Source organism: Adiantum capillus-veneris, chromosome 18, assembly GCF_014529385.1.
Source record: "Adiantum capillus-veneris isolate H3 chromosome 18, ASM1452938v2, whole genome shotgun sequence".
Classification (NCBI taxonomy): domain Eukaryota; kingdom Viridiplantae; phylum Streptophyta; class Polypodiopsida; order Polypodiales; family Pteridaceae; genus Adiantum; species Adiantum capillus-veneris.
The window spans coordinates 131,425,668-131,445,000 of record NC_140948.1 but is presented as its reverse complement, the minus strand read 5'-3'; the positions used below and the strand labels follow the sequence as shown (position 1 = coordinate 131,445,000).

The 19,333-nt window shown below is 42.5% G+C and overlaps 1 pseudogene; it reads right to left on the bottom strand.

Annotated features, from left to right (window-relative positions):
* Positions 1-7,159: 7,159 nt before the first annotated feature.
* Positions 7,160-10,130, bottom strand: LOC147436425 (uncharacterized; annotated as a pseudogene).
* Positions 10,131-19,333: the final 9,203 nt, after the last annotated feature.

The following is a 19,333-nucleotide window of genomic DNA, read 5'->3' as shown; positions in this document are numbered from 1 at the left end:
TCGGAACAGGTGTCGAAATAGGCATCAAAAATTTGAAAATGATTTTTAAAAAAAAACTTTATCTCCCTCCATGCATACACACACATATACCAACGCCCGCCAATGACGCCGGGAATGTGGCATCGGAATTTAAGTGACCTCTTGTAGTGTAGGTCTTGCTGCAAGGATTGCTGCTGTTAGATTTATTTTGCCTATGGCAGAACAAGCTCGCTGGGAGGTAAAGGATGCGCATGCTCATGCGTTGATTGTGTTTTCTATGAAGCACACCATTAATCCTCACATTTGTTCAGTGAAATCTGCAAAACAGGCTTGGGATATTTTGGTTGGTCTTTATGCAAGCCACATGAATGAGGTAAAAATTGCAATGTTGTGTAAAGAGCTAGAGTCGAAGATCATGCATGAGGAAGATGATATGGACGCTTTTCTTACTGGTGTCAAGGATATCAATGAGCAAATTATTCTTGTATAGGTGAAGTCATTTCAGACATTTCCCTTGTGCAGACTATTCTTGATGCCTTGCCAGACTCTTACCAGATTTTTGCTAGTACTTGGAGACTCATGACCCAAGGAAATCTTGAAGTTGTCAAGTTTGATGCATTGTGCACATTGTTCTTGCAAGAGTCACTTTCGAGAACAAATAGGACTAGACAACATGCAGTTTTTGAACAGGATCTCATTGCTTCTCAAAGAAAGGGTGGTAATAGCAATGCAACCACTTCTTATGGTTCCTCTGCGAGTGGAAAATGACATGTTCCCAATGATTTTGCTGACATCAATTCTTCCGGAAATTTTGGTGATGAGGGAAAAAAGAAAATGTGTTTCCATTATTGTAAAGCTAATGATCACTTGATCAAGCAGTGTCCTAAGTTGAAGGCCAAAGAGGCAAAGGAGAAAGAGAGTGGCTCCATTGCAAATGCTGGTTCCACTAAAAATGCAGCTATTGTTGAGTCTTCCGTGAAAGGAGACTGTGATGCTGATGTTGATGTAGAATGGGCTTTTAGTGCAGAGTGTACCCATAATCCTGCTATCCATGGTGTGTGCATGTTAGTTGCTCCAGATTGACATGTGTGGTATTTTGACAACGGTGCTACAAAGCACATCGTGATTTGTTCACCTCTCTTGAGTCTGTCTCTCATGGGAATTTAGTTACTTAAGCCAACAATGCCTCTTATCCGGTTCAGGGAGTTGGAAAGATTGTGCTTATTGCTACAAATGGCAGTTCTTTCACACTTGTTGATGCACTTTATATACTTGGGATCAAGAAGAATCTTTTGTCTATATCTGCACTTGCTAGACTTGGTCTTGTAGTCAAATTTGTGGATGACAGATGTACAGTACATGATCTCAATTTCGATGAATTGTTACATCTGGCATTTTATGTCGTGGGCTGTATAAGCTCACTTTGTATGTTTTTAGGTTTTTGGCATATGCTTTGGTGCCACAAACACAGTGCAGAAACTTGGAGGATAATCCTGTCCAATGTATTTCTGTTGGTTATAGCGTTGAAAGAAAATGTTACATGTTGTATCATCCACAAACAAAGTGTATTCCGGTTTCACGGGATGTTGTGTTTGTCGAAAATTCTATTCATCCCTTGTTGTCATGCACGAGAGACAGTAATGTAAGCTCACATGACATTTATGACACTTTGTTGCCTCTTTTCAGTGGTGGAAGTACAAATGTAAATTCCAATGAGGCAAATGCACAGCCTACGGGGGTTTTTGAAAATGTTACAGATCAGCCTATTACTGATGCACATGTACATGATGTACTTGATGAGGAAAGGGCTGAAAATGAGCAGGCTAGAGGTATGCCAAAATGGCTGGCAAAAAAATTGAGTGACAGTAAATTGGAGGCACCTTTGTCTAGTCGTACTCGTTCAGGCTCTCGCCATGCATCTTATGCATCAGATTGTTATGCTTTGGTTGTGTCTAGCTAACATGATTTTGAGGAACCTCTGTCTTTTTATGAGGCAAAAATTTGAGAAAATTGGATGGCTGCCATGCAATCAGAATATGATGCACTTATAGAAAATGACACATGGATTTTATGTGATTTTCCTCTTGGCAAAAAGGCCATTGGTACGAAGTGGGTTTACAAGTTGAAATGCAAACCGGATGGTGAGATTGATCGCTATAAGGCTCAACTTGTTGCAAAGTGTTGGAATTAGGGTTGTAGAGAAACGCACACAGCTTGGAGAAGACGAAGGAAGCTCAAGGCACACAATAGAGAGTGTATCACTTAGTGTGCAATGGAGAGATAGATAGCCATAGAGTGATGGGCGTATATACAATGCACGGGGGAAAAAACCTCCTAAAGAGGGAAAAAATGCCCTGGCGGTCCTAATGTGTTCACACACATCACTACCACATGTATATGGTAACAAATCCCCCCTGGAGTGATGCGGTGAATGAGAGCTGGCACATGAGTAAAGGGAAGTGCCATGCCCTGAGGACATGATCAGTCCACAAAGGGGAGTAAGCCCAAAGCTTTGCAAAAAGCTTCAAGCTTCTCATGAGACAATGCCTTTGTGAAAATATTTGCAAGGTTGTCCTGTGTTGGCACCATGATGATCTCTCCTACTGAGAGTCTCTCCCTGACATACTGGTAATCCACCTCAATGTCCTTTGTGCGAGCATGAAAAACCGGGTTCCTTGTAACTGCCAATGCACTCTGATTTTCATTTTAGATAGTGTTGGCAGTGTCCTGTCCAACACCCAAGTCAGCCATAAGGCGTCTGAGCCATACACACTCAACCGTAGCTGTGAAGATTGCCTTGTACTCAGCCTCACGACTCGAAGTGGCCATAGTAGGTTGCTTCTTGCTCAACCATGATATACATGAACTGTCAAGCATGAAACAAAAACCACTTGTGGACACTCTCGTGTCAGAACAACCAGCCCAATCTAAGTCTGAAAAAGCATGTAGGTCTGGCGGCAATGATCCCCCCTTGGGATAAAACAATCCAAGATGTAAAGTGCCACTAAGGTAGTGGAAAATCCTCTTGACAGCCTGCCAATGCTTAGATCCTAGACTATGCATAGATCTGTTGACCTGTGAGACTGTAAACTGAATATCCAGCCTTGTGTTGCATACATAAATGAGGCATCCAAAAGCAGTTTGATAAAGAGGGACATCTACAGGATCACCAGCATCATGAAGACTCAATTTCAAACCTGTTTCCATGGGAGTGGCAATAGGCACTACAAGAGGTACTTAATAGTAGCGACGCTCGTAGTGCGACGCTCAAACATGAAAAACCACGGTGTCGCTATGGGCGTCGCTATGTTACTTGTAACATAGCGACGCTCATAGCGACGCCGCCATGGCTTTAAAAAATAACCAAAAGCGTCCAAAAACTCAGATCTCAAATCTGAGTCTGAGATCTAAGTTTTCGGCGCGCGCTCAAGCAAGCAAGGTAACACGCTCTCCCTCTCTCTCTCTTTCTTCTCCACACACACACACACACACACACACACACACACACACGAGGAGAGGAAGGAGATCCTGGTATGCTCCTTCCCTCTCCTCACTCTCATGTTCCCTTCCCCTCTTTCTCTCTCCCTCTCTCTCTCTCACACACACATTGTGTTTTTGAGAGAGAGAGAGAGAGAGAGAGAGAGAGAGAGAGAGAGAGAGCACAAGCATAAACAAAAACCCACACACACATGCATAAACAAAGAATGTACACACACATTGAAAGAGAAAAAGAGAGAGAGAGCATGCATCAACCAAAAACGCACACACATGCATAAACAAAGAATGCACACACACATTGAGAGAGGAAAAGAGAGAGAGAGAGAGAGAGAGAGAGAGAGAGAGAGAGATAAAACAAAGAGAGAGAGAGAGAGAGAGAAGAAGAAGAAGAAGAAGAAGAGAGTCTTAACATCGTAGGAAACTATCCCAAGAGACCTTAAAGATCTAGTCGACAGGAGTTGAACTCAAGACCTATTATTCATGAGGGAAATGGCATAACCAATCTATCACACTTCGGTGATAGAAAAGTTATACCATTTTTCTCTTTTTTTTATTGGCGTGCACACACATCCACACACACACACACCCGAGAAGAAGAGAGTTTAATTTAATGTCGTAGGAAACTAATTAAAAGAGACCTAAATATCTAGCCGACGAGGAGTTGAACTCAAGACCTGTTATTCAAGAGGAACATGGCATAACCAATCTACCACACTTGGGTGATAGAAAGGTTATACCATTTTTCTCTTTTTATTGGCACACACACCCCCCCCCCACACACACACACACACACACACACAAAAAGAAGAGAGTTTTAACGTCATAGGAAACTATCCCAAAAGACGTTAAAGATTAGGTTAGATGTAGACTTACGTTAAATTAGATTTAGGTTTATTTAAGTTAAATTAAATTAGATTTAGGTTTATTTTTAGTTGGATTTACGTTTGATTAGATTTAGGTTTATTTATGTTAGATTTAGATTTACGTTATATTAAATTAGATTTAGGTTTATTTACGTTATTTACCTGTTATTGAAGAGAGAATTGGCATAACCAATCTACCACACTTGGGTGATAGAAAAGTTATACCATTTTCTTCTTTTTATCGTTTAAGATAAGGTTAGATTTAGATTTTCGTGTAGGCGCAACTCAGAGAGCCACCGACGTTTGTCAGAAATGGCGAGAAAATTTCCTACGCTCACAGCCTCGACAGTCCATGCGGACTAGCAATTCCACCTGCATGTTCGACTGCTGTTACCATACAATAAGCCGCCATGATCAGCTAATGGAAGAGAAAATTGAGCCTACATAGAAATTAGTGATGCAAGATGACGATTCCAAGGGACACACACACACACACACACACCACATCCCGTCAAATCTAGAGTAAGAATTAAGTGCCTTGAGCAAACATCAGCTACATTGCAAGAATGGCGTACCTGCATGCTACAAACAAATATCTACTGTGAAAAGATGTTAAGATGTTGTGAAATGCTACAGCTAGAGAAGAGGCAAAGGGGTTTTGTCCACTACATGCAATATGATGTATACGTGGGTGTGTAGATTTCTTGTACCCACAAATATAGACATTGATCACTAAAGACGAGATTAGAACACGGTGGTTCTGATCTCCGTGCACCTCTAGACCGAGGTGTACGGGGATTGGACATGACTAGAGAATGTGAGGTAGTTGTATAAGAATTGTATCAGCAACATCGAGCAGACAATGCGCGTAGTGATTGTTCCAACTAAGCTTTCTCTACAACAAAATGGTAGTGATCAGCTCTTTGTTACTCGCAAAAATCTACAGAGGCTCAGGATGATAGCAAGGGAGGATCAAAACTTAAGTGCGAGCCTCTTGCAAGAGAAAGTAGTGTCAAGAGTGCTTTCTATTTAGGGTAGAATTTGACTTGTATATGCTAGCTCTCACCTTGTAGACATTCATAGGTGTGCACTTCCACTATGCATGTGTATGGCTTTATACAATGGTTCATAATAGCAAGTCCTAAAGCAACATAGGTTTTTTCAAGTGAGCAAAAGTAGGCTCAAACTTAAGTTGGACCTCACTTGCAAATGATAGCCTAGTAAACATGCATGGATATGGCTTGGTACTATAGCCTCTGCTAATCTAGCATAGAGTTTCCAAGATAGCAAGTGAGGTTTGTTGGTAGGGCAAGAAAGCTAGAACCTTCTTATAAATGTTAACGCACCAATACGATATCAACTCCAAATAACCCCTAGTAATGAAAGCCTATCTTATAAGAACGATATCAACTCCAAATAACCCCTAGTAATGAAAGCCTATCTTATAAGATGACGTTAGAGAATGGCAACCTCAATTCAATGAAGGGATTGACCCATCACTAACGTCTTGAAATGTTGATAGCGTTGGCTAGAAAATTGATCATATTTACTATATGTTTCATATCAAGAAAGCAATACCATATTCCAATGGTGAAGCACGCAATCCTCGACGAGGAACCTAGGTGAAAATCCCACATTGTGAGTAATGCACAAAAAACAGTTGATGCATAACCATATGCGAAACATGGCATGCAATCTAGCAATAAACAAATTTATTACAAGCTTCAATGAAAATTCCACAAACTATTTCCCGTTTGCATGATGATCCACAAAGTGCTAATTTAGTCCATTTGTTTAGATTCATAAAAGTGACCTCTTATGTTGCAGCTTTCAATAGTAAGAACCAAATGTGAGCTCTTACACAACCCCCAATGCAGTAGTCCGTTTCGATCTCGACATCTAAGCTAAACCATTTCGCAGCCACAGAGTACATGCTCCACATACCAGAGCTAAGCTTTTACAAAAAGAACAAACGTGTTGGCCCTTCCCCTGAGGAGAAAGCTTTGCGAGATAAGGTTATGTCTTTGAAGGCGATGAAACTGATGATGCAGTGAAGAGAAAGCTCAATGAGATAGGGTTAGGGCTTGGAAGGTGACGGCGGATCTGAAATATCATGTCAACAAGCATTATCAAGTAACCTAGGCCGCACCTTCTTGGTCATCACTTTGAGATATCCAACTGTCAACTCGCACATACGCTTCAGCAAAAAGTGTTGATAGCCATCAACAAGGGCTATCAACAAGTCATTTGCACACACATATTTTGTCAAGAAAAGAGACCAAGTGCCATAATGTGCAGAGGGTAGGCCATTATGTGGCCTGTGCATTGGACGGCCCTCTAGTTATATGGCCTATAATTGGAGGGGTGAATTGCCTAAAACGGCCCCTTCTAACACCATTGCACATGGCAGAAGAACAGAGTCAATGACTACCTTGGCAACACCACCTTTGTCCCCATGCTAGGTTGCATCCTGAGCCCGAAGCTCACCCCCTTCCCTTCATCATTGACCCCCGCATCCTCTCCAACATCACCACCCTGCACTTTGTACATCAAATCAACAGAAAAAACATCAAATGCTCCAGCCTCAGCCATGTCTAATTCCCTCGTGTTTATGCTCCTCAATCTCCTAATGCTCGCAAGCACCCTCCTTGTGTGGAGGACCTCCTACACCCCACTTTCGCCTAAATGTGTAGAGCATGTTGTTTGGGCACTGCATTCGCAAAGTGGGGTCAATGTAGATGTCGATGGCTTTGTAGAAATGCACCAGCTGATCAAACCCCGATGGCCCCAACACCACCACGTTGGTGGGGGAGAGGGCTTCAAGGTGAGTGGCCCAAGGGCCATGGCCTGCAATGAGGAGAAAGAGGGAGGGGTTCTGATCTGCTAAGAGGAGCGAGAAGGCATGGACGATGGAAGAGGAGGGGGTAGTCCAAGGCCTTGTGGGCAATGACGTGCCATGACACCACCGTAGCCCCACCCACCTACTTCAACTTTGCAGGCCGGAGAGTTATGCTCTCACTGTGTACGATATTGAAGGGCCTGTTGACATCCAATATCACGAAGCTGGTATCCCACCCACCCAAGCGCAATGTCGGAGAGGTCAAGCTTGCTCGGAGGGCAAACGTGGAGATGGAGTCCTGCGTCTTGCATGTCACAAACGTGAGCAAAAATGCCATCCACGGTAAAGAATTGTGGCCACGATGGGCCAGGTGGCGATAGAGTGTGAGGGCATGGCGCTCTTGGCCGCCCCGAGCAGATGAAAGCCACTTGATGAAGAGGGTGATGTGCAGGAGGAGGAGGGGAAAGAGGAATAGTTCAACGGAGAAGAGGGGAAGCTGAGATGGTTCCACGAGGAGAAGAGGTAGTGCATGTTGCCATGGTGGTGCAATGGCATGGCGAAAGCAAAGCGTGCATGTGGAGAAGTGCACAGAGCAGGGCGGCAGCAAAGGCTGTGGGGCTGGCAAAGAAGGGAACATGGCCTAGGCAGATTCTGCCGCTTTTACCTCTATTTGAGTGTCCCTGCCTCCCACTTAATGTTATTATTACCACACGTTGAATATAGGGAAAATTACCAAAATATTTCTCTAATTTGTGGAAATTCCCAAAATACCCCTCAAATTTCAAAAATTACCAAAATACCCTTGCATCTATCTTGGTTGGACCGTTCAAGATTTTCTAATCTTTATTCCTTTTTGACAATTTAGATCCCTTTTTGAGTGCTTAGCATGTAATTTGTCACAAATTACCTTGCAAAAAGGGCAATAAGGTCTAAAAATAATGAAGAAATTCGTCTCCAAAGCCTACTCAACATACCCAAATTTTAGTTTTAGCATCTTGTAGAGAATCAGTCTTCTTATGAAAAGCTATAAATTTTTTCGTCTTTCAAGAAATTTAATCTCAAGACCAGGGGTACTTTGGGAATTTTGGAAAAATTGAAGGGCATTTTGGGAATTTGTGACAAAATATTGGGGGTGTTTTGGGAATTTTTGAAAGTTGAGAGGTATTTTAGGAATTTCCGCAAATTAGAGAGGTATTTTGGTAATTTTCCCTTGAATATAACCTCATCATGAGAGAACATTTGTTTTAATCCATCAATGGAATTTTTTTTGCTTCTGCAAAGTTCCAAAAAAGAGAACATTTGTTTTAATCCACGAATAGAATTTTTCTTGCTTCTGCAAAGTTCCAAAAATATTTTTAGTCAGCAAAAAGGAAAAGGCAACTCTATGACATATAGTGTTTTTAAAGACATCTAAAAATAAAAAGTTATATATATATTTTTTAAAATCTTCTCTTTTTCATTAGCAAAAAGGGAAACCATCACCAAGGCCTCCCCCCTTTGGGTCAGGCCAGAAAGAGAGAGAGGGCGTTGTGGAAGGGAAGAAGAAGGGAAAGAAAGAAGAAGAGAAAAGGAAAAGGAAGGAAAAGAAGAAGAGGAGAAAGGAAGAAAGAAAGAGAAAGAGGAAGAAGAAAGGAAGGAGTGGGGGAAAAAGAAAAAGGGTGAAGAGGGTTTTTTCGAGGAAAGGGCGAGGGCAAAAAAAAGGAGGATCTTTAAGCTACTGCTTCTTCTACTGTCAATGAAGGGGGGAGTTCAAGCAATCTTTTTTCTTCTTTTGGACGATAGAAGCTCGATGGAGCTTGTGCAAGTGTGCAGCCACAACAGAGGCGGGAGGAGAGAGACTACACCATAGTGAGGACATCAACGAGGGCTGTTGAAGTTCGTTTTTTTGTGCTCGTCGAGGTCGTGCACCGACGGGGCTATTTGTACTTGGTTACCTTGAATACAATAAAAGAAGTCATTGTCCGCTTTTTGGCATGTTTTTCCCTTTCCCCCTCTCTGTTCTGTTGCTCTTTTGCGAGTGTGTTTTTTTTGCGAGCTTTCGGTTTCGAGCTTTTGCAATGAAAACCACTTTTGTGAGCTTTTTGAATTTAAATTTGGAGCCTTTTCTAACGACACAAAACGTTGACCAAAAAAATAGACATTGCTCATACTATACATACCAAAAAATATGTATAAGTTTCCAAAAGCTCTAACTTTGAGCTTGAACATCTTGCAAAGTACTAACTATAAAGTATTCATCTATAATGAGAGGGGATTCAAAAAATACTTCAAAGGGTAGAAGAAGTAATTTTGCAGCTCATAAGCTCATACGTAAGAGATATATCCTTTGATGCATGACTCTAGACCACTTTGTTTTTGCATAGGTTCATTACACTATAGGATGTATCTTGTGTATTTGCCCCAATACAAAGGCAAGGTCCATGGGAGCTAGTGCAGGCTGATGAATGACCATGTGCTATTTTGGTTGAAGTCCAAGTATCTGCACATACACATATTACATGTGCTTACATTTTAGAAAGGCTTTAGGCATAGATTCTCTCTTCTAAAAATTGGGGCAAGTGCAACTAGGTTCTGGCTTTATGTATACATCATAACAACTCTCTATCAAGACTAGTCAAAAAACCATTTTCTATTCTTTTTAAATTTTAACTTCGTCTGCTTCATTGTCATTGACATATATCTCTTCATTATCCTCTTTATCAAATTGTATACTCCATGGTCTACCATGGTTTTGCATCGCCTTGCCTCCATTACATATCCAGGTTTATGTTACCTTTTATCGGTTGCACTTCCTTTCTTCTTCCTTTGCACACCGTATTGCTAACCAGTTAGCTCTAGCTTCATGAGACATGAATCCAACAAAGTCTGGTGTTTCATGGACCGACCTGATCCTGTTTAGCTTTCTCATATGACACAATTACTTTGAGTCCCCTTTTCTGAAAAAGTGGCATCATTCCTTCAAGAAAATGATTAAGCTCAACATCAATGGCTCCAAATCATCTTCTTTGATCAAATATTGGAATAACGTTTGTCAAGCAACTAGAATTTGTACTTTTGTAGGACCCCCCTTGTCAATCTTTAGAACTGTGCTAACAAACTACGCACCTTTTCAAGGGTTGCCCTCCTGGTACCTCGCTAAACATTATTAGCCATTATGGCCATGCTCCCCAAGATGGATCACCAAACTACGCAGCTTTTCAAGGGTTTCCCTCCTAGTACCTAGATGAGCACTATGGCCATGCTCCAAGTACCTTCACTAACAGGATAGCTCATGATGACCATAATGTATCTAAATATATAATCACATCAACATATATATAACATATAGCTTTATATAACTATATAACTTTATATATATATATATATATATATATATATATATATATATATATATATATATATATATATATATATATATATATATTAAAACATAATTTATAGTATAGTATATATAATATGGTGCATAGCATATAGTTTATATAAAAATTACACAAAGGGAAAAATGATAAAAGATATCTATCAGTCCTAAAATGTCTACAAACAAAATGAAGTATAATTTCTTTATAAAATTTGCATCTAAATAGTTGCAACATACGTCACTATGCAAATATTCGATATGAGGCATGCATTCATATTTCTAATGCTTATTGGTAACTTGTTTTCTGATACAACAACCATCAATGTTTAGGTCCAATGCAATTTCTATAGAGAGCATGCAGAGTACGCACTAGATGACAACATGTTTGCACTGTCAAAACTCGGTCTCCTTGATTAGGATTTTGAGAGGGTTTCTAGCACTATTGGTGTGAAGCTTGGATGCCATGGCAAGTGAGCTTGGGTGCTCATACTCAACTTTAATCTTGCACGATGATGGTATTTCCATCACTGAGCCTGCAGAACTTGTTGGCGCCTAAGATGGGAGAGATTCTATTCGGACCAAATTTTGACCGTTATGCAGAGGCTAGAGTAAGAAGTGGTGATCTTGCAAGCCAGGATCCGCATCAAGGCATCAAGAGGCTCTATGAACGTGGTAGTATACTCTATCTTGAAATTCTCAACCAGCATAGAATAATCTGTCAGGTTGAATCCCCTCCTTTACATTAGGAAGGGAATGGGGTGTAGGAGGGCCTCTTTATTTTCAATGGGATTAAAAATGGGGTTAGGGGCTAGGCTAATGGGTGGATGCCATGTGGACAAAAATGGTGGGTGTGGTAGGTTTGGTCAAACTTGTACTCTTTCATAAAATATAAAGAGAGAAACTCTTATAAATGATAAAAATAGAGCCTTTTTCTAAAATATTGGGGTGAAAACCAATCTTTTCTCTCTCTAGAGGCTGTCAATTTGTTTTTCCCACTCTCTTAATATATGGTCTCTTCAAAAACGTGTTGAACATTCTCTCTCTCTCTCTCTCTCTCTCTCTCTCTCTCTCTCTCTCTCTCTCTCTCTCTCTCTCTCTCTACTGTACCATCTCTCACATCTCCTCTCTCTACTGTCCCATCTCTCACTTCTCCTCTCTCTTCTTCTCTCTCTTCTCTATCAGTACCATCTCTCACTTCTCCTCTCACTTACCCTCTCTCACTTTTCCCTCCCAAAAACCTCTGCAGCAGAGTTTTGAACCTCTTTTCCCTCCTCAAGCTTGCAACATTCTTCTCAAGGTTGCTGCATTCTTCTCAAGAGTGCAGCTTGCTCCTCAAGCTTGCTACCCCTCAAGCTTGCACTTGCTCCTCAAGGTAAAGATTTCCATTGCTCTGTAAGTTTCTTACACATTGCTATCTATAACTGAGTTTGCAGCATATCTTTTGTTTAAATCTACCATTTCTCTTTCTCTTTGAAGCTTGAGTATCCCACTCAAGCTTTTCCCAACCTGCAAGTTTTATATCATAGTAGTAAGTGATGTGTGTTAGTTGTGTCCACATTTTTCATTGGTGTTCATCGATTAACAGTAAGTGTTGTGTGAAGGTTGTGCCATTATTTTCCATGTCATCATCAGGTTCTCGACGACCCAGGAGTGCTATTGACTCCATGTCATGCAGCAATGTTCAAGATGACAGTGGGTGTTGGGTGACGACAGAGTTCAAACGGTTGATGTGGGTGACAATGCAACCGAGCTCAAGAGGCGCACACAAGGTCTCCAGGAGACACATGGCTTCTCGGGCACACCATTGTGTTGGGGTATAGGCTCATGTGCCTTGCCCAGCCGCCCAGAGTCTGGGCGCCCACTGACTTGTATACCTTATACATAGCATAAGTGTATAGGGGGCTGCTCACTCTTTTAAGTCTCCCCACCCATATCTGTGTGTCGTGTGTCTCCTTCTCTCGCTCACTCTCCGTTTGTGGTGCTCCTCGATCCCCTTCAATTGGTATCAGAGCGTAGGTGCAGAGGGAGCGCGTGTATGCACAGTCACGACGACAGCGGAGAGCCAGTTTCATTCCCGAAATCGCGTCCGCGCGCGAGCACACTTTCAAGAGTGCAAACAGGGTTTCGACTTCGGCATCGGAAAATTCAGCTTTCCGAGAGTGTTTCCACCAAGCATGCTGGCATTTTACCCCCCTTTCGAGCCATTCGAGCCATCAGAAACCTCATTCGAGCTACGGTTGAGGAGCTGCATTTTTCAGCCCTCTTTTGGCAGTTTATGCTGCGTTTTTGGGTCGAAACGGAGGTTTTTGGCAAAGCTTTCACACCCGGACTCGAACACATGTGATCCAGGAGTCTACCTTGGGGTTTTGGCACGCTCCGGACGCGCTCGTCATATCAGAATTTTAAAATTCTGAACGCTGAAATTTCTGCAGTAGCGGTTGTTTATTGTGTGTCGAGGATTCCACACATGGTTTGCTCTCAGATGTGAGAGTGATATTTGCTGCAAGTTTCCTCACAGGTGGGAGGATACGATGTATGCCTTATGTGGTTTGATGCTCAGGGAGACTAATGTGGTTGCATTTTGAGCTCGGCAATGTATGCCTCGAGCATGTTTTTTGGCAGTCACAGGTAGAGAAGATATTTGTGTACTAGATTTGCAGGTGTTTGCAATGATGTATGCAAAGTGTGGAGATTGGTGCATGCATTTGGAGTGCGGTTTGATGCGCTTTGGTTGCTCATGGTTTTGAGTGTGCAGTCAGTTTGGTTACTGGTTTTGTCACCGTTTTACTGACGAAACTCTGGCAAAATTTTCCCAGTAGTTTTATGCGTATCATTTATGCGATCTAGGTAGAGATTGCGGGTTGCACTCAGCATTTGCGTGCGGTGTTCTCTGCAGGTGGGAGACTTGTGCATGTGTATGCATCGATACCGCACAGTGTGGGCTTCATGATTAGCTCACAGATTGCAGTGTGATACTAGAGCATGCGAGGCTTGTATTGACATTGCGGGAGCTCTATTTTGGAGTGTGTCTCACAGGTTTTACATTGTGTTTCTGGCCATATTGGTAGACAGTTTCCAGGTGTTGTTGGTGAGGTGGTTTTGCTTTCTAGTTTGCTACATTGTGCTCATGGCAGAGACAGGTGATCGATCAGATTGTGACCTCTCACAGATGCGCGTGTTTGATGGGTCAGACTTTGCGACATGGAGAGAGTGTATGCTTGATGCATTGACACAGCGAGGGTTGCATCGACCATTGAGTGGTGATGCAGGTAGACCTTCAAACATGTCTGACGATCAGTGGCAGGAGCTAGAGGAGATGGCACTATCTACACTCTCTTTGCACCTTGCGGAATCTGTATATGCTCTTGTTATGTATGAGACTACTTCGAGAGCACTTTGGCACAGATTACATGAAATGTATGATAGATATGAGTCATCACGGACTCGTGTGAGACATGTACATTCACGAGTATGCTGACAGGTGACATGTTGGTACTGTGGTCATTGTGGACACGTTAGACAGCGTTGTTTTCATCGTATGCGACATCGTAGGAGACATGGCAGTCTCAGAGATGTATGTAGTGATGCCATGGACTCAGTTGCTTTGACAGTTGAGGCACATGTAGTGTCGGAGTATACTAGTGACGGGGATGTCACTTTTACCTCGAGCTATGCACGAGATGCTATACATGTGGATAGTGCACTCCCTTCGCAGTGGTTGCTAGACGCAGATGCTATGTTTCATGTCACGCCGCATCGTGCATGGTTTTGTAGCTATTCTAGCGGGATGCTTGGCAGTGTAGGCTTGACCGATGGATCAGTGCATGCGATAGCAGGTGCAGGAGATGTGAGACTGTCATTACCGAGTGGTGCATCTTACTTGTTACGACATGTGCGCTATGTACCAGATTTGACAGTGAGTTTGATCTCGATTGGTCAGCTTAGAGATTGTGGATGTCAGATTTTGCTACGAGAGCGAGATTTTGTGATGCATTTGGGTTCGCTAGTGATTGCGAGAGGTGCCAGGAGTGGTACAGGTTACCCATTGCATGTGGATCACGCGAGAGACGGTGATGTCTCTGTGATCATGCAGCCAAGTAGAGAGTGAGAGAGCAGGCGAGTCTCTTTTGCTTGTGGGTTGCAGGATGCTTTGCATGGAGTGCAGAGCAGTGACCTTGTTGTGCAGGTTGCGTCTACGGATGCACAGGTAGAGCGGGATAGCTCTAGTGAGTCACAGCAGGATGAGTCATCAGAGGTGATGACAGAGATGACTCACATGGATGCTGAGATGTCGGCTATTGTGGAGTCATTTCTTGATATGCTTATGCTAGAGCTTGATGCAGATTCAGGACCGATGGATACTCTTGGTACACATGTGATATGTGGTGGGCACGAGGAGTCACTCCAGAGCTCGGAGTCAGAGTGCCATGGTCTCTATGATAGGGGACAGGATTGCCATGAGTTGAGTTCTGAGTTGGAGGTGGCAGAGGTTGCCAGGGTTGCATCAACGTTCGGTGTCCTCATGTACGAGATGTTGATCTCGAGGCCCGACATAGCAGCTGCAGTGGGAGCATTTGCAGCGGGGTTGATTAGTTGTTCGATGACTGATCTCGGCATAGAGCATAGGGGAGGTTTGCAGGTATTGGACCGATACTTGCAGGAGTGCATGAGCTCTTGTAGACTATTTGTAGAGCTTGGAGCTAGCTCTATGTGGCTTCCGCAGCAGCGGGATGTTTGTCTATCAGTAGAGCCGGATGCACTAGCTCATCGAGAGTCAGTGGGCATAGGTTGAGAGAATATCTCACCTTCTATTAGTTGTACACTACTAGACCTTGCTTAAAGGCACAGTCACCTTTAAGTGGGAGGTTGTTGGGGTATAGGCGCATGTGCCTTGCCCGGCCGCCCAGAGTCTGGGCGCCCACTGACTTGTATACCTTATACATAGCATAAGTGTATAGGGGGCTGCTCACTCTTTTGAGTCTCCCCACCCATATCTGTGTGTCGTGTCTCTCCTTCTCTCGCTCACTCTCCGTTTGTGGTGCTCCCCGATCCCCTTCACATTGGAAGGGAAGAATAATGGAGTTTAAAAAACTCCAAAGTGGTAAGCGGCTTGCAAAGGTTCAACATGTGTATGTGGCTTCACAACTGAAGTTAACGACAGCGTTGACTCCACCAAGGTTTCCAGCAAATTGTAAGTTCACACCACTGTCAAAGTCTTAGATTTTCTTGATTATCGATTTTTGCTGTGTAAGTTGCTTTGTTGTTTTAAGATTTCTTTGATTGTGTAATGTTTACAGATGTCTTTCCATCCGATTTTGTAGAGTGGGATCCAATAGAGTCCTTCACAGGAACTTTTGAGGCCATCCATGTTGAGCTTGGCAAGTTGCTGTATGCTGGTTGTTCCTCCTCTGAGCTTGCATCACAAAACATTTTTTTTTACGACCATACTTACATCACACCTACAAGAAATGGGTATGGCAATCTTTCTCCTGTTAACTTGCCAACTTTGCAGAGTTTCGAATGGCCTAAGCCAGATAGTGCTTTAATAGCAGCAACCAAAAGGAGAATCGAGGTGGATGTGCATGCAACAATGAAGTGCACCTATGGTTCTCATAAAGCAACTTTGACATGGTTTATTGTAGACATGTAGTAGTGTTAGTGTGTATACGCGCTTCACCAGGGGCACTTTTCTCCCACTGGGTTTTTCCCCCTGGACATCTGGTGTGAAAGGACACCTTATCTCTTAGGGTTTCATATAAGCTTTGTAGCTCTGAGTTTGTTTACAAAAATTATTATTCCAATACAGAGAGAGAGAGACTACAGAGATCTCGTACACAAGCTCTGTGTCTTCTCCTTCTCCATCTTCTTCCTACTCTGAGTTGCTGTCTTCCTTCTGTTTCCTGTTTCATCATCTTCAACAATTGGTATCAGAGCAAGGTGATTTCCAGAGCCTCTACTTGCGTTTTCGCGTCCGCGCGCGCAATCGCAGTTTTCAGGCAGTTTTCGGAAAATTTGTTCGTGGGAGCATCCTCGACGTTCCGGGAGTATTCTGAACAGGCGACCTGGGGTTTTACCCCCCTTTCGAAGCCGTTCGAGCCCTCAGAATTTCGTTCTGAGCAGCGTAGCAGAAGTTACTTTTCCGAGGCGTTTAGATCAAGAGGGTGTGCTTTTTGACAGATTTTCTTCAGGTAAACAGTTCTTTTGGGAAGCAGCTTGTCTTAGCTTTGTGCTGAGATTTTGTGTAGAGTTTTACTTGCATTGGAGAGGAGATTTGTGAATCTCTTGGAGGTTCTTTTGCTCTCTTGTGTGCATCTACAGTATGGCTCAATCTACGGAGAAAGAGATTTTTGGTGCGTTTACATCCGAAGACAAATTGGATGGTACCAACTATTCTCTTTGGTCTTTTATGGGCAAAAATGTTTTGGTTGGTAAAGGATTGTGGGATTATGTATCTGGAGATGAAGTTCGTCCAGGTAGCATTGCACCTGCCACGCCTGGTCGTGGTGCAGCTGTTGGTGCAGGACCCTCACAAGTCACTCCAGAGCAAAAGAGATGGGATACTAAAGATGCACAGGCTATGGCTGTGATTGCCTTAACCATAAAGAGGACAATCACACCACATATCAGATCTTGCAGAACTTCTGAGGATGCTTGGAACACTCTGCAAGCTATGTTTGGAGGAAGAAACGCTGCCAGAATAGAGTTTTTGAAGAAACAACTTGACAAAATACAGATGGACGAAGGTGACGATATTGTCGAGCATCTTACAAAAATCAGGGATCTTAAAGAGCAATTGCTTAGCATTGATGAAGTGATTCCAGAGAAGGACTTGGTTTCCAAAACACTCAATTCACTACCACCATCTTATTTGACTTTTCAGACTTCTTTGACTCTGTCTTTGCGAGCTAATCCTGACCCTCTTCATTTTGAAGAGTTAGTGGCTTTGCTATTGCAGGAGGATCAATCACGTAAGAACAAGTCTTTACAGGTGGATGGTATGGATCATGCTCTTGTTGTACAGAACAAAAACAGGGGTAAAGAGAGTGCTCATCACTCCAAGTCTGGTGAAGGACAGTCTTCAGAGAAGTCTAAAGGTGATTCCGACAAGTCCAAGAAGAAAGGTAAATGTCACTACTGCAAGAAACTTGGTCACTACATTAGTGAGTGTAAAAAGCGAATTGCTAAAGAAAAGAAGAAAGAGTCAAGTTTGGTTGTTTCAGCTTCTGGTGATTCTTCTACAGCTAAAGAAGAGTCTGCAAACTTTGTGCAGGATTCTTATGCTTTTGTAGTATGTTCAAATTTTTCTGCTTACAGTGTTGACAAGACACAAATGATTTGGTACTTTGATAGTGGTGCATCCAGGCATATTACTTCAAGGAAGGATTTGTTTTGTTCATTGGATGCAGCTCCAGCAGGAAAGAAGGTGACATGTGCAAATAATGCTTCTTATCCAATCAAAGGCGTTGGTAAGATTTTGATTACCATTTCAGATGGTTCAGATTTATGCTTGCCAGATGTCTTATATGTTCCAGGGATCAAGAAGAATTTGTTGTCTGTATCCTCTCTTGCAAAAAATGGTCTTCGGGTCATTTTTGAGGATGACAGATGTGTTGTACGAGATCGAGAGAATGGTTATTCCCTTATCACTACAGGTACGCTGGACAATGGACTATTTGTGCTAGATCGTTATGAAAAGCAGATTCAGGTATGTATTGCAGAAACAAAGACTCAGGCCATGCAGGATGCTGAGTTGTGGCATGCTAGATTTGGGCATGTTAGTTATGGCAGTTTGATGACTTTACAACGTCATAATATGGTGCATGATTTGTCTTTATTGGAGATGCCACCAAGACATGTATGTGAAGGTTGCGTTCTTGGAAAGATGCACAGATTTGCATTTTCGCAGGATGGTTCAGTTAGAGCGACACGAAAGTTGCAGCTTGTACACAGTGATGTATGTGGTCCTATGAGGACGCCATCTTTGGGAAACAGCCTTTATTTTGTGACCTTCATTGATGACTTTTCCAGGTTTTGTTGGGTGTATCCACTCAAAGCAAAGTCAGATGTGTTTGCAGTTTTTCAACATTATGTCGCCATGGTTGAAAATGAAACAGGTTGCAAAGTACAGACTCTTCGTACCGATCGAGGAGGTGAATACATGTCAGGTGCATTTAAGGATTTTTTGGGAAAGAAAGGCATTAAACACCAATGCACTATGCCATACACACCACAACAGAATGGTGTTGCAGAAAGGAAGAACAGGTCTTTAATGGAGACAGCTAGATGTATGCTCAAGGCTAAGAGTTTGCCTCATAAACTATGGATGGAGGCAGTTGCTTGTGCAGCACATGTTTTGAACAGGTGTCCTACTCGTGCCTTGAAGACCATTACTGCATATGAAGCTTGGTATGACAAAAAACCTTCAGTCAGTTATCTTCGTGTTTTTGGTTGTCTTGCTTATGCTCACATCCCTCAGCAGTTACGTGGGAAGCTTGATGATAAGGCAATCAAATGTATATTTGTGGGGTACAGTAGTGGAAGTAAAGGTTATAGACTTTACAATCCTGCTACAAACAAGATTTTTGAAAGTCGTGATGTAATTTTTGCAGAAACTACTGCTCAACCTATGGTTGCTTTTGATGTACCTCATATGCAGACACATGATGTATTTGAAGGTTTGCTTCCTTCTTTTGTGGAGAATCAAGAATCACAACAGGTTGATAATCTTGATCAATCTTTTGATCAGCATGTGACACCTCATGATGTAGAGAAAATCGTGCGTGAAGAGCAAGAAGT